Raw genomic sequence first — 26,922 nt, 5'->3', positions numbered from 1 at the left:
TGCCTCAGCTCTGGTCCTCCTATCTGTCTGGCTCTACCACAGTATTGGGGGGCAGCAGGATAACAGTGTTGAGGTACAAGGAGGGGAGGATGATAGTAAAGTGAGGAATCTAAAAATGCTTTCTGTGAAACTGTAGAGGCGCAGCTGAAAGAAGGTGTCATGGCGGTCTTATCTCCGAATAAAGACGTAAAGGAAAGTCTACATCACAGGAGACGTCACTGGATGGATGAGGTATGTGGTGCTGTATTATACCGTATATTTTGTAGTGATGTATGTAATGTCCAAACACATATTTGTTTCATGGTAGGGTTCAGGGGGTGGATTGAGAATTTGGCCCACCCTGCCGCATCCTGGCCCCAGACTTCAGCTCACACTGTGCGTGTTCTGAATTCTGGGGCCTTATACCCATCTACTACATTATCTGTACTTAGAGAGTTACCACCATGTTATCTGTGGTGTTATATAGGACTGCTACATTATCTGTAAAAGGGGCGTGTCCACAGGTTGGGAGGGGTGGGGGGCGCAATACATGGCTCGCCCCGGGTGCTGGCAACCCACGCTACACCACTGACTAGACAATACACTATATACACACAAGGATATATACAGTGGTCTGAGGTTACAAATACAGGTGGTATGGTACAAACAGGATTAAACAGAGCGAAAGTCAGTTTATCAGATGGATGAGTCCTTTTGGGTTGTGATTAGTTCTTAGCTGTATTCACATGAAGGGCAATGATGTCAATAGGTTGCAGGTCCCTCTAAACACATGGCACAATGTGACCCCCTTCAGAAAAAGACACGCCCGCTTGCTTGCACAAGCCTTTTAAACTGTAGCCGGCCCCTCCTCTTTCCGCCTCTGGGAAGGGTCCCCCCCTCCCTGCTGATCCTGGCAGCTCAATGACCCACAAAACACTTTATGGTTCATAGCTCCAGAACAGAAGGTCACAGGGAGATGGTTCTGGGACCAACAGACCCGCCTGGGTTCCGGCTACAAGTAGAGTCCAATCATAGTTCCATTATTTAGTTTCTGTGGGGAGATATGTATATCTTCCTTGCCTGGCATCCCACCGCCAGACTATGACTACGGGCCTATTTATCGTGGCCACAGGGACACAAATATGTATGCGGTTTGTGCATGTGATGGCCGGGCGATTCATAATTCCTTATAAATCACCGGTTCCATGCTGTCTGCTAGATTTGATTAAACTGGGGAATGGACTAGACCCCCTGCAGAGAGGTCTTTCCTGTTCCATTAGCTGGGTTTCTGCTGGCTGAATGGAAGTGTGAAAAGTTGTAAACACTGGTGGACTGCTAGAGGTCCTCTGCCATCTGCTGGCTTTGAAGCAGGGTCCCCCTGTGGAGCTCACTACCTCTGCTACCTTTCAGCTGATGGCTGGTGTGGGGACATGGCTGACAGTAAATATTAACCCAGTAAACTCCTTTGGAACAATACTATGGGATAGTGCTCAAGTCCTTCTAATAAACATACATTAAACTTGGAGGAAATATTGATCAAGCTAAAAATGTCCCCAAAAATTGGTGACAGATAATAACAACCCATGGACGAGCAGATGCAGCCCACCTATTACTGCATATATACCATCCACCGCAAATTGAGTAATGAATGTAAATATACTACTTCAAGTGGAGGAAAGAGGAACGTTGACCAGGTGTTGAGGTAAAAATGAAATGCTAACAAGGGAATCTTTCCCTAGTCAGATCCTGGTCTATCCTCAGCCCAGGGACCACCCCTGATGGTGGGGTTTCCCTGTCCTCGTACCTACCCTAGAAAGCCCAATATGGCCAAAATATTAATCCATATTCCTCACACCTTGTTTATCCCCTTACATTGAATTCAAAATAAAGCCAAAATAGCTGTTTATTGTCCATTACACCTCCCTATAAAGGAGCAGAAAAATGGAAATACATGACGCTGGTGTGAAAGCCCCTTAAGCTGTATAATGCATTATATAAGAGATCAAAAGATCACCTGTTACAGTCCCCTTGTGGGGCTAGTGAAAAGTTGGAGCAAAGTTTAAATAAAAAGAAAATCTAGTGGAATTATTTAATGGAAAAATATTTATATAATTATGAAAAACCCTGTTTGTGAGTACCAACCAGATTATGGTGTGAAATTAAATCTGTTCTGAATAGACCTGAAGAGAGTCATCTGGTGTAATTTTTATTTTTCTGTTTTCCTCCTTGATAGTCTTCGGGAGATGGGTGGGAGGTCGTGGGTTTGGAAGGGTCCGGGAGGTGCGGTGGAGTAAAGGCTTGTAAGGGCAAAAATAAAGTAAAAAAAAATTATAAGAAAAGCTCCAAGATAAAAAATACACTTTTTCCACTGGGAAAAAAACAAACAAATAAACAAAAAAAAACGCCTCCACATATTTGGTATAGTTGCGTCTATAATGGACTACACACTATGTACTTATGCAATTTATCCCGTATGAACACCATTAAAAAAAAAGTACTAACCACTTAGATAGGGCTGACCTCCTCGATGCCTGGAAGAATCGGCAATTCTCCCATGGATTGGAGAGCGGACTGCTTTCTCCCAAAAAGCAGCTCTCCATGAACACCAACTGTATACAGTGCTGGGATGCTGCAGCCCCGACACCCATATATGCTCTGAGGGGAGGAGAGCATGATGCATCTCTACGAAAGAAGTGGGAATAGCGTGTCCTAAAAGGGGGGTGTCCACGTCTGGAAATTTCACTGCACTAATACTATGTTGAGGCAGAGTCACATTAATACTGGGTGGCATCTCCCCTTGCTGGGGTACTGGCTGCCCCTTTGGTATGGAGACGGTCATACAGATGCTGGATGACCTCCTGGGTTATGTCCTTCCAAGCTTTTTTATCCTGGACCCTAAGTTCAGCCAAGATGGTTGTTGGCTGCTGTAGGTGGGAGATCCGTCATCTCATCCAGTCCCAGATGTTTTTGATGGGGAGAGATCTGGTAATGGAGCTGTTGGATACCTTGAAGAGCATGTTTTGTAGCACAGGCAGTGTGTGGACGGGCATTGTCTTGGTGGAACACCATGTCTCCTTACTTAGTCAATAAAAGGCAGCAGGACTGGTTCCATGATGTCCTGGACATATTGAAGGCTGGTCCATGTTTCCTCCCTAAATGGTAAAGAGCATTGTAGGTAATTGCGCCCCGCACCATGACTCCTGTTGTTGGTCCTGTGTGTCTCTATACTATACATGACGGCAGTAGACATTCTCCAGCCCCAGAACTCTGATGCAGCAATACTTAGTACCGGGCCAGAAATGGCTTCCATCACTGAACACTATTGTTTGCTGGGGCTGGAGAAAGTCTACTGCCATCATGTATAGCATAGCGTGACACAGGACCAACACCAGGTGTTATGGTGTGGGGTGCCATTACCTACCATGCCCGGTGCCAACTGGTATTTGTGGAGGGAACATGGGCAACCCATGTCTTGTGAAGACTCTGATACAAGGTCCCTATTCTCATAAGTGGTAGGACCCCCACTGATAGTTACCCCCTATCCTGTGGAGAGGGAATAACTTCTGACACCAGGATACCCCTTTAAGGCAATCACTTAGGGGGTGTACCAATAGGAAGCACTGGAGGAGAGCTAATTTGCAAACACTGGTTTACAAGGCAGTCTATAGTGTGAGGTCACTGGAAAGCCCTTAGATGCCATCCTCTTTCTCAGAGACAGCAGTCTGCCGTGATCGTATAGTGGTTAGTACTCTGTGTTGTGGCCGCAGCAACCCCGGTTCGAATCCGGGTCACGGCATCTTTTCTTTGTTGTTTAAAGAGATTCTGTCATCAAGATTTTCGATATAGAGCTGTTCAGGGCTTTTTTTCTGGCGGAACGCATCGGATGCCAGCCACAGATCCCCCATAACAGTGCCATCCACAGATCCCCCATTAACAGTGCCATCCCAATCTGGGGGGTTTCTTTGCTGGGCTGGACTTTTATAGCCCCCCCAAATTTTACTTGCATCCCTGTTCTCTAAAGGGGCGGTTTTAGGGGGCGGTCCTAGGGGTGGGTAGGGGCGTGGCCAGGGGAGGGGGGGTGAGTTCGACCACCTTTTCTCTGAGAAAAAAAGCCCTGGAGCTGTTCATTTCATCCTCTTAGCCTCCATTATCTAATTCAAATTATACTGGTTTTACCCCCACCTGTCCTTTCATTTTTTATTAATATGCTAATTACCTTCCTAGCGTGCCCAAGGGGCTGTCCCTCCGGCTGTTTGTGCCCAGCCGCGCCCCTTATCTCGTAGCCCAGCGCCGCCCCACTGCTAATTATGCACTCCTCTCATCGCCGATGGTGCGCCGTAATCTCGCACATGCGCCCTAAATCATCTGGTCAGTGCCAGTGCGCAGACAGCTGGTGCATGCGCGCTTCGTTCGCTGAGGCTGCTGCCAGGACACCGCGCGGGCGCTGACCAGTGGATTTAGGGCGCATGCGCGAGATTACGGCCCACCATCGGCGATTAGAGGAGTGCATAATTAGCAGTGGGGCAGCGCTGGGCTACGAGATAAGGGGCACGGCTGGGCACAAACGTCCGGAGGGACAGCCCCTTGGGCACGCTAGGAAGGTAATTAGCATATTAATAAAACCGATTTTTATCCAAAATGAAAGGACAGGTGGGAGTAAAACTAGTATATTTTTAATTAGATAATGGAGGCTGAGAAGATGATATGAACAGCTCCATATCGAAAATCTTGATGACAGAATCCCTTTTAAACGTAAATCAGGCGGTAGTAACAATCCTGGAAAAACTGCAGTCAGTGAAAATGGGGGTCATTTATCATGTGCAGGGTGTGATTAGACCGATGCAGTGTCTGTATTTTACATAGCATTTATAGAGTCCCACAGCAGGCGATGAACTAGGCGAGGCGTCTTAGTATTCGTCAGGGCGCAGGGGGATCACGTGCAGTTGGACTACTGGATGGTCGGCTGAAAAATGCAAATGTGCAGAGAAAAAGTCACATCAGATATGAGGCGCGATTTCTTTATTTTAAAAAAGGTTAAATAATAACACTTTTCGCCCAAAAGTCTTTTCTGATCATCAGCGGGGACACGTAAAAAAAAAAAAAACTGAAATAAAAAAACTAATTTGCAATAAATGAAAAATAATAAATTAGGAAAACATACCTCACCCTAGAGAAATACATGGAATTTTATATTACAGGGGTTGTCTATGATGTTGTCTCATCTCAGACAATGGGGGCAAATCGCTAGGATATGCCCCCATTGTCTGATAGTTGCGGGGCCCCGAGAGTGGTTGAGGGTGCACTGCGCATGTGCACCCTCCCTCCATTCAGCGCTGACTCGGATATTTCCATCTGGCACATAGAGTGGTGGACGGTCATGCGCAGTGCGTTCCCATTCACTTCTATGGAGAGCGCGCTCGCTGGTGGCCGGACCGGAGTCCTCTAGCCACCACTTTGGTCCGCTCCGTTCTCGATATAGGTGTGGGTCCCAGCGGTGGCACCCGCACCTATAAGGCAATGGGGGCATATCCTAGCGATTTGCCCCATTGTCTGAGATGAGACATCATAGACATCCCCTGTAATAGAAAATTCCATGTATTTCTCTAGTGTCTCCGCTGATGATCAAAGAAATAGCGCCTCCCCTGCCCATAGGTTGTGTGTGGTAGTGCAGCTCAGCTGTATTGAAGTGAATGGAATTGAGCTGCATTACCACATACATCCTGGAAACAGGGGTGGCGCTGATTTTGGAATTAGACGCCATGTTTTCCTAACCTTTCCCGCGCCGCTCTGTCCACTGTTCAGTGCCATGCATAATTACTCATTCAAATAGGTTGACCATAAGCATCAAGTGATGCTGAGAGACCCTAGGCCTCAGGACTGCGCCATAGCCAGTGCCAAAATGGCGCCTGTCAAGAGATTCACATGGTCATGTGATCCTTGTCAGCCAATCAGCAGCTCCCAGGGTCTCCTGATTCACAGCTGTTTAGCAGGTACAATAGCGCCCCCTAAAACACATCCACTGCACTACTGAGTCAGACAGGACAGGTTGCTATGGCCTGGAGCTGAACCCTCTCCAGACTATAACACTGAGGCAGCTCAGAGCTCAGTACAGCCATCTCCTCAGCGAGATCCCACATCTGCCATCTGATTGGCTGATACAGAACATGTGACCTCTCTGTTCTTTTAGAGCAAACGTTTCACTATAATTTGCAAGCAGTCCCATATGGTCTAGCGGTTAGGATTCCTGGTTTTCACCCAGGCGGCCCGGGTTCGACTCCCGGTATGGGAATGTATAATTTTTTTTTTGCAATGTCATATAGAAATCAGCATTTGACATTTTATTTCTTTTACATGTTAGGAATTCTATATACATTTTTTTTATATTTTATATTGATGTCTGTATGAATAATCAAAGTATGTGTTTGGGCCATACTGGGCATTATTATTATTATTATTATATAAATAATATTGTGCCTAAAAATGAATAAAGACAATCTAAAATATATATATTTCAATTTAACTATAATATAATTTATACATATATACATAACATATAATATATATATATATATATCTTCTAATAAAAAAAAAAACATGTATATACACCTTTTTTTATTTATACATAAATTCTACACGTAAATCCAATGTTGGCAATGTGGGGGTTAATTTACTCAAATAATTAAAACTTGTGCCCAGTGTGAGGATCGAACTCACGACCTTCAGATTATGAGACTGACGCGCTACCTACTGCGCTAACTAGGCAGCTGATGATACACTCTGTACATTCCTCCTAAGAGGGGGAGTTTCTGGAGGGGGAGGGGAGGGGGGGGGAGGGTTTGGCCCCTATCTCTGTAAGCAATAGGACAAGTCATGGCTATGACAGCAGTGAATGTGCAGGGGGTGACAGAACAGGAGGAGGAGAGCTGATACTAGGTCTGTACAATACACCACATATGAGTAGGAGTGCACGGAGGGCCAGAACATGGTCCCATATGGTCTAGCGGTTAGGATTCCTGGTTTTCACCCAGGCGGCCCGGGTTCGACTCCCGGTATGGGAACAAATAGTTTTCTTCCTCTGTAGTTCTGTACTTTATATTATTAGTGTCATTTCATCGGTATTCACATTATAGCAGTTTATTTCAGGTAGTGTTTTGCTAGAAGGATTTTACTGCAGGATACTGGAGCACATTGGACAGCTGTAGTATATATTACACTAGCAGAAGGACCCTGCGTCGCACGGGTATATTTCATCTATTTCATTTAATGTTTCTGTGTGTCATTAAAATATATCGACAGTATCCCCCATAACAGCACCCGCCCCTTTTACCAGTGAATTCCACAGTTCCCTAATCCTTAACACTCACCCCCCACAGTGCCCCGCCACTTTAAAATTGGACTTCCACAGCAGCCCATCCCCTTTAACTTTGACCTTCATAGGAGCCCGCCCCTTTAACAGTGAGTTTCACAGCACCCTACTTCCTTAACAGTGACCTCCTCAGGGGCCCGCCCCCTTAACAGTGACCTCCACAGTACACCGCTGCCTAACTGTGACCTCCACAGTGTCCGTCCTGTTATAGGGCACTGTGATTGGAGCTGTTATAGGGCACTGTGATTGGAGCTGTTATAGGGCACTGTGATTGGAGCTGTTATAGGGCACTGTGATTGGTACTGTTATAGGGCACTGTGATTGGTACTGTTATAGGGCACTGTGATTGGTATTGTTATAGGGCACTGTGATTGGTACTGTTATAGGGCACTGTGATTGGTATTGTTATAGGCACTGTGATTGGTACTGTTATAGGGACTGTGATTGGTGATGTTATAGGGCACTGTGATTAGTACTGTTATAGGGCACTGTGATTAGTACTGTTATAGGGCACTGTGATTGGAGCTGTTATAGGGCACTGTGATTGGAGCTGTTATAGGGCACTGTGATTAGTACTGTTATAGGGCACTGTGATTGGAGCTGTTATAGGGCACTGTGATTGGTACTGTTATAGGGCACTGTGATTGGTACTGTTATAGGGCACTGTGATTAGTGATGTTATAGGGCACTGTGATTGGAGCTGTTATAGGGCACTGTGATTGTGATTGGTACTGTAATAGGGCACTGTAATTGGTACTGTTATAGGGCACTGTGATTGGAGCTGTTATAGGGCACTGTGATTGGTACTGTTATAGGGCACTGTGATTGGAGCTGTTATAGGGCACTGTGATTGGTACTGTTATAGGGCACTGTCATTGGAGCTGTTATAGGGCACTGTGATTGGTGATGTTATAGGGCACTGTGATTGGTACTGTTATAGGGCACTGTGATTAGTGATGTTATAGGGCACTGTGATTGGTACTGTTATAGGGCACTATGATTGGAGCTGTTATAGGGCACTGTGATTGGAGCTGTTATAGGGCACTGTGATTGGTAAAGTTATAGGGAACTGTGATTGGTGATATTATAGGGCACTGTGATTGGTACTACTATAGGGAACTGTGATTGGTGATATTATAGGGCACTGTGATTGGTATTGTTATAGGGCACTGTGATTTGTATTGTTACAGGGCACTGTGACTGGTGCTGTTATAGGGCACTGTGATTGGTACTGTTTTAGGCACTGTGATTGGTACTGTTTTAGGCACTGTGATTGGTACTGTTTTAGGCACTTTAATTGGTACTGTTATAGGCACTGTGATTGGTACTGTTATAGGCACTGTGATTGGTGATATTATAGGGCACTGTGATTGGTACTGTTTTAGGCACTGTGATTGGTACTGTTTTAGGCACTGTGATTGGTACTGTTATAGGCACTGTGATTGGTGATATTATAGGGCACTGTGATTGGAGCTGTTATGTGTGAATGTGCAGGGGGTGTCAGAACAGGAGGAGGAGAGCTGATACTAGGTCTGTACAATACACCACATATGAGTAGGAGTGCACTGAGGGCCAGCATGTGGTCCCATATGGTCTAGCGGTTAGGATTCCTGGTTTTCACCCAGGCGGCCCGGGTTCGACTCCCGGTATGGGAACAAATAGTTTTCTTCCTCTGTAGTTCTGTACTTTATATTATTAGTGTCATTTCATCGGTATTCACATTATAGCAGTTTATTTCATGTAGTGTTTTGCTACAAGGATTTTACTGCAGGATACTGGAGCACATTGGGCAGCTGTAGTATATATTACACTAGCAGAAGGACCCTGCGTCGCTCGGGTATATTTCATCTATTTCATTTAATGTTTCTGTGTGTCATTAAAATATATCGACAGTATCCCCCATAACAGCACCCGCCCCTTTTACCAGTGAATTCCACAGTTCCCCAATCCTTAACACTCACCCCCCACAGTGCCCCGCCACTTTAAAATTGGACTTCCACAGCAGCCCATCCCCTTAACTTTGACCTTCATAGGAGCCCGCCCCTTTAACAGTGAGTTTCACAGCACCCTACTTCCTTGACAGTGACCTCCTCAGGGGCCCGCCCCCTTAACAGTGACCTCCACAGTACACCGCTGCTTAACAGTGACCTCCACAGTACACCGCTGCTTAACAGTGACCTCCACAGTGTCCGTCCCTTTAACAGTGACCTCCAAAGCACCCGCCCCTTTAACAGTGACCTCCAAAGCACCCGCCCCTTTAACAGTGACCTCTATCCTGTGGAGAGGGAATAACTTCTGACACCAGGATACCCCTTTAAGGCTTGATATTATAGTACACTGTGATTGTAGCTGTTATAGGACACTGCGACTATACTGTTATAGGGCACTGTGCCCGCTACTGTTAAAGGTGCTGTGATTAGTACTGTTATAGGGCACTGTGATTGGAGCTGTTATAGGGCACTGTGATTGGAGCTGTTATAGGGCACTGTGATTAGTGATGTTATAGGGCACTGTGATTGGAGCTGTTATAGGGCACTGTGATTGGTACTGTTATAGGGCACTGTGATTGGTACTGTTATAGGGCACTGTGATTGGTACTGTTATAGGGCACTGTGATTGGAGCTGTTATAGGGCACTGTGATTGGTACTGTTATAGGGCACTGTGATTGGTACTGTTATAGGGCACTGTGATTGGTACTGTTATAGGGCACTGTGATTGGAGCTGTTATAGGGCACTGTGATTGTGATTGGTACTGTTATAGGGCACTGTGATTGGTACTGTTATAGGGCACTGTGATTGGAGCTGTTATAGGGCACTGTCATTAGAGCTGTTATAGGGCACTGTGATTGGTACTGTTATAGGGCACTGTGATTGGTACTGTTATAGGGCACTGTTATTAGTGATGTTATAGGGCACTGTGATTGGTACTGTTATAGGGCACTGTGATTAGTGATGTTATAGTACACTGTGATTGTAGCTGTTATAGGACACTGCGACTATACTGTAATAGGGCACTGTGCCCGCTACTGTTAAAGGTGCTGTGATTAGTACTGTTATAGGGCACTGTGATTGGAGCTGTCATAAGGCACTGTGATTGGTACTGTTATAGGGCACTGTGATTGGTACTGTTATAGGGCACTGTGATTAGTGATGTTATAGGGCACTGTGATTGGTACTGTTATAGGGCACTGTGATTAGTACTGTTATAGGGCACTGTTATTAGTGATGTTATAGGGCACTGTGATTGGTACTGTTATAGGGCACTGTGATTGGAGCTGTTATAGGGCACTGTGATTGTGATTGGTACTGTTATAGGGCACTGTGATTGGTACTGTTATAGGGCACTGTGATTGGAGCTGTTATAGGGCACTGTCATTAGAGCTGTTATAGGGCACTGTGATTGGAGCTGTTATAGGGCACTGTGATTGGTACTGTTATAGGGCACTGTGATTGGAGCTGTTATAGGGCACTGTGATTGGTACTGTTATAGGGCACTGTGATTGGTACTGTTATAGGGCACTGTGATTGGTACTGTTATAGGGCACTGTGATTAGTGATGTTATAGTACACTGTGATTGTAGCTGTTATAGGACACTGCGACTATACTGTTATAGGGCACTGTGCCCGCTACTGTTAAAGGTGCTGTGATTAGTACTGTTATAGGGCACTGTGATTGGAGCTGTTATAGGGCACTGTGATTGGAGCTGTTATAGGGCACTGTGATTAGTGATGTTATAGGGCACTGTGATTGGAGCTGTTATAGGGCACTGTGATTGGTACTGTTATAGGGCACTGTGATTGGTACTGTTATAGGGCACTGTGATTGGTACTGTTATAGGGCACTGTGATTGGAGCTGTTATAGGGCACTGTGATTGGTACTGTTATAGGGCACTGTGATTGGTACTGTTATAGGGCACTGTGATTGGTACTGTTATAGGGCACTGTGATTGGAGCTGTTATAGGGCACTGTGATTGTGATTGGTACTGTTATAGGGCACTGTGATTGGTACTGTTATAGGGCACTGTGATTGGAGCTGTTATAGGGCACTGTCATTAGAGCTGTTATAGGGCACTGTGATTGGTACTGTTATAGGGCACTGTGATTGGTACTGTTATAGGGCACTGTGATTGGTACTGTTATAGGGCACTGTTATTAGTGATGTTATAGGGCACTGTGATTGGTACTGTTATAGGGCACTGTGATTAGTGATGTTATAGTACACTGTGATTGTAGCTGTTATAGGACACTGCGACTATACTGTAATAGGGCACTGTGCCCGCTACTGTTAAAGGTGCTGTGATTAGTACTGTTATAGGGCACTGTGATTGGAGCTGTCATAAGGCACTGTGATTGGTACTGTTATAGGGCACTGTGATTGGTACTGTTATAGGGCACTGTGATTAGTGATGTTATAGGGCACTGTGATTGGTACTGTTATAGGGCACTGTGATTAGTACTGTTATAGGGCACTGTTATTAGTGATGTTATAGGGCACTGTGATTGGTACTGTTATAGGGCACTGTGATTGGAGCTGTTATAGGGCACTGTGATTGTGATTGGTACTGTTATAGGGCACTGTGATTGGTACTGTTATAGGGCACTGTGATTGGAGCTGTTATAGGGCACTGTCATTAGAGCTGTTATAGGGCACTGTGATTGGAGCTGTTATAGGGCACTGTGATTGGTACTGTTATAGGGCACTGTGATTGGAGCTGTTATAGGGCACTGTGATTGGTACTGTTATAGGGCACTGTGATTGGTACTGTTATAGGGCACTGTGATTGGTACTGTTATAGGGCACTGTGATTGGAGCTGTTATAGGGCACTGTGATTGTGATTGGTACTGTTATAGGGCACTGTGATTAGTACTGTTATAGGGCACTGTGATTGGAGCTGTTATAGGGCACTGTCATTAGAGCTGTTATAGGGCACTGTGATTGGTACTGTTATAGGGCACTGTGATTGGTACTGTTATAGGGCACTGTGCCCGCTACTGTTAAAGGTGCTGTGATTAGTACTGTTATAGGGCACTGTGATTGGAGCTGTTATAGGGCACTGTGATTGGAGCTGTTATAGGGCACTGTGATTAGTGATGTTATAGGGCACTGTGATTGGAGCTGTTATAGGGCACTGTGATTGGTACTGTTATAGGGCACTGTGATTGGTACTGTTATAGGGCACTGTGATTGGTACTGTTATAGGGCACTGTGATTGGAGCTGTTATAGGGCACTGTGATTGGTACTGTTATAGGGCACTGTGATTGGTACTGTTATAGGGCACTGTGATTGGTACTGTTATAGGGCACTGTGATTGGAGCTGTTATAGGGCACTGTGATTGTGATTGGTACTGTTATAGGGCACTGTGATTGGTACTGTTATAGGGCACTGTGATTGGAGCTGTTATAGGGCACTGTCATTAGAGCTGTTATAGGGCACTGTGATTGGTACTGTTATAGGGCACTGTGATTGGTACTGTTATAGGGCACTGTGATTGGTACTGTTATAGGGCACTGTTATTAGTGATGTTATAGGGCACTGTGATTGGTACTGTTATAGGGCACTGTGATTAGTGATGTTATAGTACACTGTGATTGTAGCTGTTATAGGACACTGCGACTATACTGTAATAGGGCACTGTGCCCGCTACTGTTAAAGGTGCTGTGATTAGTACTGTTATAGGGCACTGTGATTGGAGCTGTCATAAGGCACTGTGATTGGTACTGTTATAGGGCACTGTGATTGGTACTGTTATAGGGCACTGTGATTAGTGATGTTATAGGGCACTGTGATTGGTACTGTTATAGGGCACTGTGATTAGTACTGTTATAGGGCACTGTTATTAGTGATGTTATAGGGCACTGTGATTGGTACTGTTATAGGGCACTGTGATTGGAGCTGTTATAGGGCACTGTGATTGTGATTGGTACTGTTATAGGGCACTGTGATTGGTACTGTTATAGGGCACTGTGATTGGAGCTGTTATAGGGCACTGTCATTAGAGCTGTTATAGGGCACTGTGATTGGAGCTGTTATAGGGCACTGTGATTGGTACTGTTATAGGGCACTGTGATTGGAGCTGTTATAGGGCACTGTGATTGGTACTGTTATAGGGCACTGTGATTGGTACTGTTATAGGGCACTGTGATTGGTACTGTTATAGGGCACTGTGATTGGAGCTGTTATAGGGCACTGTGATTGTGATTGGTACTGTTATAGGGCACTGTGATTAGTACTGTTATAGGGCACTGTGATTGGAGCTGTTATAGGGCACTGTCATTAGAGCTGTTATAGGGCACTGTGATTGGTACTGTTATAGGGCACTGTGATTGGTACTGTTATAGGGCACTGTGATTGGTACTGTTATAGGGCACTGTTATTAGTGATGTTATAGGGCACTGTGATTGGTACTGTTATAGGGCACTGTGATTAGTGATGTTATAGTACACTGTGATTGTAGCTGTTATAGGACACTGCGACTATACTGTAATAGGGCACTGTGCCCGCTACTGTTAAAGGTGCTGTGATTAGTACTGTTATAGGGCACTGTGATTGGAGCTGTCATAAGGCACTGTGATTGGTACTGTTATAGGGCACTGTGATTGGAACTGTTATAGGGCACTGTGATTAGTGATGTTATAGGGCACTGTGATTGGTACTGTTATAGGGCACTGTGATTAGTACTGTTATAGGGCACTGTTATTAGTGATGTTATAGGGCACTGTGATTGGTACTGTTATAGGGCACTGTGATTGGAGCTGTTATAGGGCACTGTGATTGTGATTGGTACTGTTATAGGGCACTGTGATTGGTACTGTTATAGGGCACTGTGATTGGAGCTGTTATAGGGCACTGTCATTAGAGCTGTTATAGGGCACTGTGATTGGTACTGTTATAGGGCACTGTGATTGGTACTGTTATAGGGCACTGTGATTGGTACTGTTATAGGGCACTGTGATTGGTACTGTTATAGGGCACTGTGATTGGTACTGTTATAGGGCACTGTGATTAGTGATGTTATAGTACACTGTGATTGTAGCTGTTATAGGACACTGCGACTATACTGTTATAGGGCACTGTGCCCGCTACTGTTAAAGGTGCTGTGATTAGTACTGTTATAGGGCACTGTGATTGGAGCTGTCATAAGGCACTGTGATTGGTACTGTTATAGGGCACTGTGATTGGTACTGTTATAGGGCACTGTGATTAGTGATGTTATAGGGCACTGTGATTGGTACTGTTATAGGGCACTGTGATTAGTACTGTTATAGGGCACTGTTATTAGTGATGTTATAGGGCACTGTGATTGGTACTGTTATAGGGCACTGTGATTGGAGCTGTTATAGGGCACTGTGATTGGAGCTGTTATAGGGCACTGTGATTGTGATTGGTACTGTTATAGGGCACTGTGATTGGTACTGTTATAGGGCACTGTGATTGGAGCTGTTATAGGGTACTGTCATTGGAGCTGTTATAGGGCACTGTGATTGGTACTGTTATAGGGCACTGTGATTGGAGCTGTTATAGGGCACTGTGATTGTGATTGGTACTGTTATAGGGCACTGTGATTGGTACTGTTATAGGGCACTGTGATTGGAGCTGTTATAGGGCACTGTCATTGGAGCTGTTATAGGGCACTGTGATTGGTACTGTTATAGGGCACTGTGATTGGAGCTGTTATAGGGCACTGTGATTGTGATTGGTACTGTTATAGGGCACTGTGATTGGTACTGTTATAGGGCACTGTGATTGGAGCTGTTATAGGGCACTGTCATTGGAGCTGTTATAGGGCACTGTGATTGGTACTGTTATAGGGCACTGTGATTGGAGCTGTTATAGGGCACTGTGATTGGTGATGTTATAGGGCACTGTGATTGGTATTGTTATAGGGCACTGTGATTAGTGATGTTATAGGGCACTGTGATTGGTACTGTGTTAGGGCACTGTGATTGGAGCTGTTATAGGGCACTGTGATTGGAGCTGTTATAGGTCACTGTGATTGGTGATGTTATAGGGCACTGTGATTGGTACTGTTATAGGGCACTGTGATTGGTATTGTTATAGGGCACTGTGATTGGTACTGTTATAGGGCACTGTGATTAGTGATGTTATAGTACACTGTGATTGTAGCTGTTATAGGACACTGCGACTATTCTGTTATAGGGCATGGGCACTGTTATAGGGCACTGTGATTAGTGATGTTATAGGGCACTGTGATTGGTACTGTTATAGGGCACTGTGATTGGTACTGTTATAGGGCACTGTTATTAGTGATGTTATAGGGCACTGTGATTGGTACTGTTATAGGGCACTGTGATTGGAGCTGTTATAGGGCACTGTGATTGTGATTGGTACTGTTATAGGGCACTGTGATTGGAGCTGTTATAGGGCACTGTGATTGGTGATGTTATAGGGCACTGTGATTGGTATTGTTATAGGGCACTGTGATTAGTGATGTTATAGGGCACTGTGATTGGTACTGTTATAGGGCACTGTGATTGGAGCTTTTACAGGGCACTGTGATTGGAGCTGTTATAGGTCACTGTGATTGGTATTGTTATAGGGCACTGTGATTGGTACTGTTATAGGGCACTGTGATTGGTATTGTTATAGGGCACTGTGATTGGTACTGTTATAGGGCACTGTGATTGGAGCTGTTATAGGGCACTGTCATTGGAGCTGTTATAGGGCACTGTCATTGGAGCTGTTATAGGGCACTGTGATTGGTACTGTTATAGGGCACTGTGATTGGAGCTGTTATAGGGCACTGTGATTGTGATTGGTACTGTTATAGGGCACTGTGATTGGTACTGTTATAGGGCACTGTGATTGGAGCTGTTATAGGGCACTGTCATTGGAGCTGTTATAGGGCACTGTGATTGGTACTGTTATAGGGCACTGTGATTGGAGCTGTTATAGGGCACTGTGATTGTGATTGGTACTGTTATAGGGCACTGTGATTGGTACTGTTATAGGGCACTGTGATTGGAGCTGTTATAGGGCACTGTCATTGGAGCTGTTATAGGGCACTGTGATTGGTACTGTTATAGGGCACTGTGATTGGAGCTGTTATAGGGCACTGTGATTGGTGATGTTATAGGGCACTGTGATTGGTATTGTTATAGGGCACTGTGATTAGTGATGTTATAGGGCACTGTGATTGGTACTGTGTTAGGGCACTGTGATTGGAGCTGTTATAGGGCACTGTGATTGGAGCTGTTATAGGTCACTGTGATTGGTGATGTTATAGGGCACTGTGATTGGTACTGTTATAGGGCACTGTGATTGGTATTGTTATAGGGCACTGTGATTGGTACTGTTATAGGGCACTGTGATTAGTGATGTTATAGTACACTGTGATTGTAGCTGTTATAGGACACTGCGACTATTCTGTTATAGGGCATGGGCACTGTTATAGGGCACTGTGATTAGTGATGTTATAGGGCACTCTGATTGGTACTGTTATAGGGCACTGTGATTGGTACTGTTATAGGGCACTGTTATTAGTGATGTTATAGGGCACTGTGATTGGTACTGTTATAGGGCACTGTGATTGGAGCTGTTATAGGGCACTGTGATTGTGATTGGTACTGTTATAGGGCACTGTGATTGGAGCTGTTATAGGGCACTGTGATTGGTGATGTTATAGGGCACTGTGATTGGTATTGTTATAGGGCACTGTGATTAGTGATGTTATAGGGCACTGTGATTGGTACTGTTATAGGGCACTGTGATTGGAGCTGTTACAGGGCACTGTGATTGGAACTGTTATAGGTCACTGTGATTGGTATTGTTATAGGGCACTGTGATTGGTACTGTTATAGGGCACTGTGATTGGTATTGTTATAGGGCACTGTGATTGGTACTGTTATAGGGCACTGTGATTGGTACTGTTATAGGGCACTGTGATTGGTACTGTTATAGGGCACTGTGATTAGTGATGTTATAGTACACTGTGATTGTAGCTGTTATAGGACACTGCGACTATTCTGGTATAGGGCACTGTTATAGGGCACTGTGATTAGTGATGTTATAGGGCACTGTGATTGGTACTGTTATAGGGCACTGTTATTAGTGATGTTATAGGGCACTGTGATTGGTACTGTTATAGGGCACTGTTATTAGTGATGTTATAGGGCACTGTGATTGGTACTGTTATAGGGCACTGTGATTGGAGCTGTTATAGGGCACTGTGATTGTGATTGGTTGTTATAGGGCTGTTATAGGGCACTGTGATTGGTACTGTTATAGGGCACTGTTATTAGTGATGTTATAGGGCACTGTGATTGGTACTGTTATAGGGCACTGTGATTGGTATTGTTATAGGGCACTGTGATTGGTACTGTTATAGGGCACTGTTATTAGTGATGTTATAGGGCACTGTGATTGGTACTGTTATAGGGCACTGTGATTGGAGCTGTTATAGGGCACTGTGATTGGTACTGTTATAGGGCACTGTGATTGGTGATGTTATAGGGCACTGTGATTGGTATTGTTATAGGGCACTGTGATTGGAGCTGTTATAGGGCACTGTGATTGGTACTGTTACAGGGCACTGTGATTGGTATTGTTATAGGGCACTGTGATTGGTACTGTTATAGGCACTGTGATTGGTATTGTTATATGGCACTGTGACTTGTACTGTTATAGGGCACTATAATTGGTACTGTTATAGGGCACTGTGATTGGTATTGTTATAGGGCACTGTGATTGGTACTGTTATAGGGCACTGTGATTGGTATTGTTATATGGCACTGTGACTGGTACTGTTATAGGGCACTATGATTGGTACTGTTATAGGGCACTGTGATTGGTATTGTTATAGGGCACTGTGATTGGTACTGTTATAGGGCACTGTGATTGGTATTGTTATAGGGCACTATGATTGGTACTGTTATAGGGCACTGTGATTGGAGCTTTTATAGGGCACAGTAATTGATGATATTATAGGGCACTGTGATTGTTACTGTTATAGGGACTGTGATTGGTACTGTTATAGGCACTGTGGCTGTTACTGTTATGGGACTATGTGGCCTTCACAGCGATGAGGACACAGAGTCTGTTACAGGTGTAAAGTGCAGGTGACTCATTCTATAGGTTCCTTGGACTGCCATAAATAAACCAGGAGGAGGCATGTAACTTTTGCAGCCAATGGCACATACAGGCACTGCACTATAAAACACTAGCTGAAGGACCCTGCGTCGCTCGGGTATATTTAATCAAATTTCATTTAATGTTTGTGTGTGTCGTCAAAAGATATCAACACTATCCACTATAACAGTGACATCTACAGCACCTCACCCCTTAACACTGACTTCCCCCCCACAATGCCCTGTCCTTTAAAATTGGACCTCCACAGCAACCCACCCCCTTAACTTTGACCTTTACAGTAGCCTTTCCCTTTAACAGTGAGTTTCATAGCACACCACCCCCTGACAGTGACCTCCACAGGGGCCCGCCCCCTTAACAGTGGCCTTTTCAGCAATCTGCCCCTTAAAGCGAACCTTTCACCTCATTTTCACTTTATAAACTAGCAACAGTACCTTATAGATTATCTTGAGTGTGTTGTTATCCATGTTACTGCCGCTTTCCTGCGCTGCCCCTGCCCTAACGCCGCCTCTATGCCTTGTAATTGACAGCCGGCTCAGTCGCCGGGATGGCGCTTCTGAATCATGCGCATGCGCCGTCCTCCTCATTCGCCACTCGATCCTGTCTTTCTGGCGGACACAAGCGCGACCATGTAACAGAATCTCGCATGCGCCGTACGCGATGCCTGCCTGTCTGCTCTCCCTCCCGTGCGCGCGCTCCACTATCTTCAGGCGAATGAGGAGGACGGCGCATGCGCAGGATTCAGAAGCGCCGTCCCGGCGACTGAGCCGGCTGTCAATTACAAGGCATAGAGGCGGCGTTAGGGCAGGGGCGGTACGGCCAGAGGAGAGGGAAGGGCTACCCCCTTGACTTGTTGCTTGACTGTTGGAGCACGAAATGTGAACTTTATAAGATGATTTTTTTATGAATAAACAGCGCAGGAAAGCGGCAGTAACATGGATAACAACACACTCAAGATAATCTATAAGGTACTGTTGCTAGTTTATAAAGTGAAAATGAGGTGAAAGGTTCGCTTTAACACTGACCTCCATAGCAGACCATCCCCTTATCTGTGACCTCCACAGCAGCCTGCCCCTAGGGTGGCCAAAGGTCCAGTTTTAGGTGGGACAGTCCGTCTTTCAGACTCCCTGTCCTCCGTCTGGCGCAGGGCCTGCAGCTAACCGAAGTTGATATTTAACTTAACATTTTCAATCCCTGTCTGCTGAGTGGGAGGGGGCGTCTCCTAACCAGATCGGGGCGTGGTTTAGTGGGACCTAGAAGTTGATTTTTTACTTTCTTTTTCAATCCCTGTCGGCTGAGTGGGAGGGGGCGTGGTATAACTGGACAGGGGGCGTGTCCTTTTGAACAGCTCACTCTAAGACAGCAGACTTATGTTGAGTGCAGGGAGAAAGTCAACCTCCCTCCCACCTCTGCAGCTGTCAGAAGTTGATTTTTACCTTCATTTTTTCAATCCCTGTCGGCAAAGTGGAGGGTGTGTGGTCTAACCAGATCGGGGCGTGGCTTAGCGGGACCTAGAAGTTGATTTTCAACTTTATTTTTTCAATCTCAGTCGGCTAAGGAGTGTGCGGGGGCGTGGCCTAACTGGATCGGAAGTGTGTCCTTTTGAACCGCTCACTATAAGATAGCAGCACTGTGCTGTCTGAGCGTGAGCTGCAGGGAGAAAGTCCCACCCCTGCAGCTGACAGAAGTAGATTTGTACCTTCATTTTTTCAATCCCCGTCGGCTCAGGAGTGAGAAGGGGCGTGGCCTAACCAGATAAGGGCGACTGGGGACGGGGTTTTAAGTCTTTTGATGGTAGACACATTGTGGAAGGGGGCGTGTCTGGTCTCCTTCCTGTAAGAGTGACGCCCCCTCTGGGCACCTTACTGGCTCATTTGCATACCAAATAAACAGGATTTTCAGAGGATAAATATCTATTGCTGGAACAAAGGCACATCTTGAAATAAGGTACTAAGTGCTATTAAGCCATGGCTTTACTTCAATAGCGATTATCCTGGTGACAGATTTCCTTTAACCACCTCAGCCCCGCTAGCTGAAACCCCCTTCATGACCAGAGCACTTTTTACACTTCTGCACTACACTCCTTTCACCGTTTATCGCTCGGTAACGATTTTTTTGCAAAAAAATGAAATTTTTCACTTTCAGCTGTAAAATTTTGCAAAAAAAACGACATCCATATATAAATTTTTCGCTAAATTTATAGTTCTACATGTCTTTGATAAAAAAAAAATGTTTGGGCAAAAAAAAAAAATGGTTTGGGTAAAAGTTATAGCGTTTACAAACTATGGTACAAAAATGTGAATTTCCGCTTTTTGAAGCAGCTCTGACTTTCTGAGCACCTGTCATGATTCCTGAGGTTCTACAATGCCCAGACAGTAGAAAAAACCCACAAATGACCCCATTTCGGAAAGTAGACACCCTAAGGTATTCGCTGATGGGCATAGTGAGTTCATAGAACTTTTTATTTTTTGTCACAAGTTAGCGGAAAATGATGATGATTTTTTATTTTTATTTTTTTCTTACAAAGTCTCATATTCCACTAACTTGCGACAAAAAATAAAAAATTCTAGGAACTCGCCATGCCCCTCACGGAATACCTTGGGGTGTCTTCTTTCCAAAATGGGGTCACTTGTGGCGTAGTTATACTGCCCTGGCAATTTAGGGGCCCAAATGTGTAAGAAGTACCTTGCAATCGAAATGTGTAAAAAATGACCGGTGAAATCCGAAAGGTGCACTTTGGAATATGTGCCCCTTTGCCCACCTTGGCTGCAAAAAGTGTGACACATCTGGTATCGCCGTACTCAGGAGAAGTTGGGGAATGTGTTTTGGGGTGTCATTTTACATATACCCATGCTGGGTGAGAGAAATATCTTGGCAAAAGATAACTTTTCCCATTTTTTTATACAAAGTTGGCATTTGACCAAGATATTTTTCTCACCCAGCATGGGTATATGTAAAATGACACCCCAAAACACATTGCCCAACTTCTCCTGAGTACGGCGATACCACATATGTGACACTTTTTTGCAGCCTAGATGCGCAAAGGGGCCCAAATTCCTTTTAGGAGGGCATTTTTAGACATTTGGATCCAAGACTTCTTCTCACACTTTCGGGCCCCTAAAAAGCCAGGGCAGTATAAATACCCCACATGTGACCCCACTTTGGAAAGAAGACACCCCAAGGTATTCAATGAGGGGCCTGGCGAGTTCCTAGAATTTTTTATTTTTTTGCATAAGTTAGCGGATATTGATTTTTTTTGTTTTTTTCTCACAAAGTCTCATTTTCCGCTAACTTAGGACAAAAATTTCAATCTTTCATGGACTCAATATGCCCCTCACGGAATACCTTGGGGTGTCTTCTTTCCGAAATAGGGTCACATGTGGGGTATTTATACTGCCCTGGCTTTTTAGGGGCCCTAAAGCGTGAGAAGAAGTCTGGAATATAAATGTCTAAAAATGCTTACGCATTTGGATTCCGTGAGGGGTATGGTGAGATCATGTGAGATTTTATTTTTTGACACAAGTTAGTGGAATATGGGGGCGGAGCCGACTGAGCATGGTGGAGGACGTGTGCGTCTGAGCTCCTCACCATAGACCCGGTCTTTTAGCCTATATCTAAGCTACCCGACGAGATTATGGGGAAAATCGGCAGAGACAGAAGAGGGGAGGTGGACAGCACCCCGAAATTGAAAAGTTCGCAAGGCGACATGAATAAATACCTCAGCAAGAGGACTTCTTCTCAGCCGGAGCGAGGGAAGACGGCGCGAAACACGCCATCAGTGGAGGCGCGGGAAGATGACTCCGATGGAGACTCCTCGGAAGCCGGCTCTGAGCTCCAAGGTGAGAGAGACGCACTACCGATCACCAGAGCCTTCCTTCAGCAGTCACTAGCGCAGTCTTTGGACAAAGCTCTAACGCCAGTACTGAAAGAGCTGTCAGACATTAAAACTGAGGTCCTGCATATGGGCCACAGGGTTGAAGCCCTGGAAGACTCTCAATCCCTCATGTCGCAGCACAGTGCTGGTTTACACAGTCAACTCGCCTCGGTCTGTAAGCAGGTGAATAATGCATTCCTGTATCTAGAAGACCAGGAGAATAGAGGCCGGCGAAAGAATATTCGTCTGAGAGGCATACCAGAGTCAGTCTCCGCTGAAGAGCTAACGCCTACGGTGCGACATCTGTTTGAAATGCTCATAGGCAAAGAGAGGGCGGACGCCATTGTTATTGAACGGGCGCATAGGGCCCTGAGGCCTAAGCCGCCGGCCACGGATCCGCCGAGGGATGTGGTCTGCGCTTTATTGAATTATCTGGATACTGCGGCTCTGCTCAAGGCTGCAAGAGAAGCGGGGGATCTCTTATTAGATGAAAATAAAATCCTGTTGTTCCAGGACTTAGCGGCTAGTACGCTCGCGAAAAGAAGAGCCTTTCGCCCGCTCACAAGCGCACTGCGGGAGAGGAAGCTCCCGATGAAATGGCTTTTTCCTTTTGGTCTCACAACCACTATTGAAGGTCGTCAACTCACAGTTCGCACGCCGGAAGATTTGCCTAAGATATGGGAAGCCCTGCGGATGGAGCCTCTAGAGATCCCGTCATGGCTGCCGACGTCGTTCCCGCCAGATCTACCTCAGCTTCCACAGAATCTGCACTGGCAAGCAGCTGGTAAAAGCCGATCGCCAAAGAAAAGGATCACCTGAGGAGTGAGACTTTGATTCCATAAGAGTAGTTTACTGTCCTACTGCTCTCATTTTTAGCTTTCCATATCAGACTATCTGCGTGTGGATATGCTTCTTTAACCCCCGTTGGGGATTTGTGCTAACCCATATAATTTTTTCCCTTGTTCTTATATGCAGTTTCACATATTCAGGAATTAAGGGTTTTACTTTATAACATGTTTGACCGGGTGGGGAGACGAGTCCAGATGGCCTCTTCACACATGCTTCCCCCCGCCGGCCTTGATTGTTTCAGGAGAATGTGCGATTTTGCGTCTAGAGACGCCATTGGGCCCTGTAGCCCACTTGTTTTGTTCATAGTTATTTTCCTTTGTTTTTATGTGTGCCCTGTCTTACCTGACCCCTACGGAATAGCAAGTCGCTTAGGAGATTGTATGCTTAAATATGGCTGATGTTCAGGTATATTCCCTCAATGTCAATGGTGCTAACATTCCTCAAAAGAGGAGCCAGCTGTACCACACTTTAAAGAAGGAACAGGCTGATATAGCCTTTATACAAGAAACTCATTTTAGACATATGCATATCCCTAATATGGTTAGCAGACATTTTCCCCTATGGTTTCATGCGTCACATTCTTCTGCCTCCAGAGGAGTTTCGATTGGCATTGGGAAAAATATCCCATTCAAAGTGTCAGCGAAAATTGCGGATCCAGAGGGCAGGTACCTCTTGGTTAAGGGTAAAATTCTTAATTTAACCGTCACTATGGCGAATCTGTACGCTCCCAATGCCAATCAGATTAGGTGGATTTTGAAGACGCTTGAGACCTTGAAGCCCTTTGCCGAGGGATTGCTGATCATAGGAGGGGATTTAAATATGATTTTTGACACTTTGAAAGATACCACATCTAGATCCAGGATCTCGTCGGTTAAAAAGCTCCGCAGACTTCACCTTGCACTGTCGGATTTGGGAGTATCAGATGTTTGGAGGTTGTTGCACCCAGAGGATAAAGATTATACATTCCATTCCAGAGTACATGATTCGTACCAGAGATTGGACTATATATTCTTATCCAATCATGCGCTTCCAATTGTTACAGATGCCAAAATAGGTAACGCGGTAATCTCTGATCATGCCCCTGTTAGCGTGAAGGTGAAGTTTGCTGACCTCCCTCGTAGATCCTGGACCTGGCGATTGAACTCCACACTGATAGATGATGTACAGAATGCACAGTTAATATCGCAAAAACTAAAAGATTATTTTTCAAACAATGACTCAGACCAGGTATCAAGACCCATTTTGTGGGAGGCCCACAAAGAAGTAATAAGGGGGGAGCTTATTAGTCTGGGTGCTAGAGTAAAGAGGCAGAGATTAAAAGAGTTGAATTCTTTGTTGCTGCAAATATCAACACTTGAAAGCCTTCATAAAAAATCACAGTCCGGTGAAGTGTATGCTTCCCTTACCTCCCTACGTAAGAAAGTGAAAGATCTTCTTAATGTTAGATCAGCCAAAAACCTACAAGTCCTCCGTTTTAAACATTACCTACATGGTAATAAAAGCACTAAATTGATGTCTGCTCTTCTAAAACACCAGAGAGATAAGTCTTTTATACAAGCGATTAAATCCTCGAATGGGAGTAGATTTACAACTACGCACGCCATTGCCGAGGAGTTTCGTAAGTTCTATGAATCCCTGTACAACTTAGGAGATGGAGGAGCAGGTCTTGAGGTAGCCTCACAGATTAAAGAATTCCTTAAATCCATTAAGATCCCGACCGTATCAGAGGCGGATGGCTTGGATTTGCTTAGACCCTTTTCAGCAGAGGAGGTGGAGCGAGTCTTGGATACCATACCAATAGGGAAAAGCCCGGGCCCAGATGGGTTTCCCATTGCGTACTACAAAAAGTTCAGAGATATACTTGTTCCTCACTTTGTTGGCCTATGTAACTCTCTACTTCAGGGAGGGACTCTTCCCCCTCAGGCTCAGGCAGCACATATAACAGTGATCCATAAGGAGGGTAAAGATCAAGAAGCTTGTGGCAGCTACAGACCAATATCCCTGCTCAACACGGATTTAAAGTGGTGGGCTAAATTGCTGAGTGCGAGGTTATCTAAGTTGTTGCCTGGGCTTGTGGGGGAGGAACAGGTAGGGTTTGTGCCGGGAAGGGAGGGGAGGCATAATGTAAGTAGGGTGGTTCACAGTGTCTGTTGTGCTAAGAGGAATGGGACCCCACTGGTACTGCTGGGAACCGATGCGGAGAAGGCGTTCGACAGAGTCAGTTGGCTATATATGCGTAATGCATTGGAAGCATTCCATTTGCCGGAACAGTTCATCAATGCCATATTTTCGCTCTACTCGTCCCCATCGGCGCGAATTATGGTAAATGGAACTCTGTCGGACGTCTTCTCGATATGCAATGGCACGCGTCAGGGTTGCCCATTATCCCCTACACTTTTTATTCTTACCCTGGAGACTTTACTCCTTAAATTTAGGCAAAGCTCGGCTGTCCGGGGATTGCAGTTAGGAACATTTACTCATAGAATGGCAGCTTTTGCTGATGATTTACTTCTCATACTTACTGACCCCCTGAATGCTATGCCTGAAGTCCTGAATATCTTTCAACAGTTTGGGACGTTATCAAATTTTAAGATTAATCTAGATAAATCGGAAGCACTAGGGGTATCTCTCTCAAACACACAACAAGACAGACTTAAAAGTATGACTCCCTTTAAGTGGCCCCCGACCTTCTATTAAATATTTAGGTGTCCATGTATCTAAGGATCCGAGACTACTGTTCAGATTAAACTTCCCTCCTCTGCTGAAAAAGATTGAAGCCTTCTTATCCAAAAACTCATTGCCATATTTGTCCTGGTTAGGTAGGAAGAATGTAGTTACGGCATATGTACTTCCCCAACTATTATATACCCTTAGATCTCTGCCTCTGCACTTACCAGCCAATTATATCGCCAAGCTTAGATTGGCGATAGGGAGATACATCTGGGCAAACAAAAAGGCTAGACTCCCCTTCGAACTGCTAACTAGAAGGAAGAAACAAGGTGGTGTCTCACTCCCAGGGATAGAACAGTATATTCAGGCAATTCACTTGGAGAGGTGGGTAGCACTGGCGAGACCTGGGCCCTTGTCTATGCATATAGACATGGAACTCACTCTCTTAGATTATTCAGCAGATTATATGCTGTGGTTCCCCTTTAAAAAGCCAGATAAAAACGCAATACTTAGTGTCCTCACACAGGGGACTGTTATAGCCTGTAATAAGACAAAAGCACTTAATATGGGGAAGGGAAAGCTATCTCCTCTAACACCACTTAGAATGTTGCCTCAGATATTGAGCTCATCTCATGTTGAGATCAGCCCCATTTGGAAATCGTTGCAGGGAGTAGTAGTAGGAGATTTAGTGAAATCTACTGCCCAGCATGGATATTATACCTCCCTTAGTGAAAATAATAGTTTAAAGTGGGATTTCCTTCAGGGACAGGACTTTGAGAACACTTGTGCCAAATTTAAAAAATCTAAGTTTGTACCTCTGGAGGAACCTACCTGGCTAGAAACGTACACGTTGCTTCCCAAATTTCCCCCGAAGTGCATTTCACTTATCTATAAACAGCTGATGAGGGAAAGATGTGATAGCTCTCCTTCTTATGTGGAAGCTTGGGAGAAAGAACTGAGTTGTGTGCTAGAGGACTCGGAAAAGAGATATCTACTGGCACACTCACATGGTTTCTCTAAGTGCATTTTAATTCAGGAGAATTCACTCAAAATACTCACTAGATGGTACAGAAC

The 26,922-nt window shown here is 45.0% G+C and overlaps 5 non-coding genes across 5 annotated transcripts; 4 read left to right on the top strand and 1 right to left on the bottom strand.

Moving 5' to 3' along the window:
- Window positions 1-3,703: 3,703 nt before the first annotated feature.
- On the top strand, window positions 3,704-3,775 carry TRNAH-GUG. The gene has a single exon. It is a non-coding gene; the product is annotated as a tRNA-His (tRNA).
- A 2,421-nt stretch (window positions 3,776-6,196) lies between these two features.
- On the top strand, window positions 6,197-6,268 carry TRNAE-UUC. Its single transcript has one exon. It is a non-coding gene; the product is annotated as a tRNA-Glu (tRNA).
- Window positions 6,269-6,668: 400 nt separating this feature from the next.
- On the bottom strand, window positions 6,669-6,741 carry TRNAM-CAU. The gene has a single exon. It is a non-coding gene; the product is annotated as a tRNA-Met (tRNA).
- A 224-nt stretch (window positions 6,742-6,965) lies between these two features.
- On the top strand, window positions 6,966-7,037 carry TRNAE-UUC. The gene has a single exon. It is a non-coding gene; the product is annotated as a tRNA-Glu (tRNA).
- A 1,891-nt stretch (window positions 7,038-8,928) lies between these two features.
- Window positions 8,929-9,000, top strand: TRNAE-UUC. The gene has a single exon. It is a non-coding gene; the product is annotated as a tRNA-Glu (tRNA).
- Window positions 9,001-26,922: the final 17,922 nt, after the last annotated feature.

This window comes from Bufo gargarizans, chromosome 2, assembly GCF_014858855.1.
Source record: "Bufo gargarizans isolate SCDJY-AF-19 chromosome 2, ASM1485885v1, whole genome shotgun sequence".
NCBI classification, from domain to species: Eukaryota; Metazoa; Chordata; class Amphibia; order Anura; family Bufonidae; genus Bufo; species Bufo gargarizans.
The sequence above is the reverse complement of the archived record's forward strand: the minus strand, read 5'-3'. Positions and strand labels throughout refer to the sequence as shown.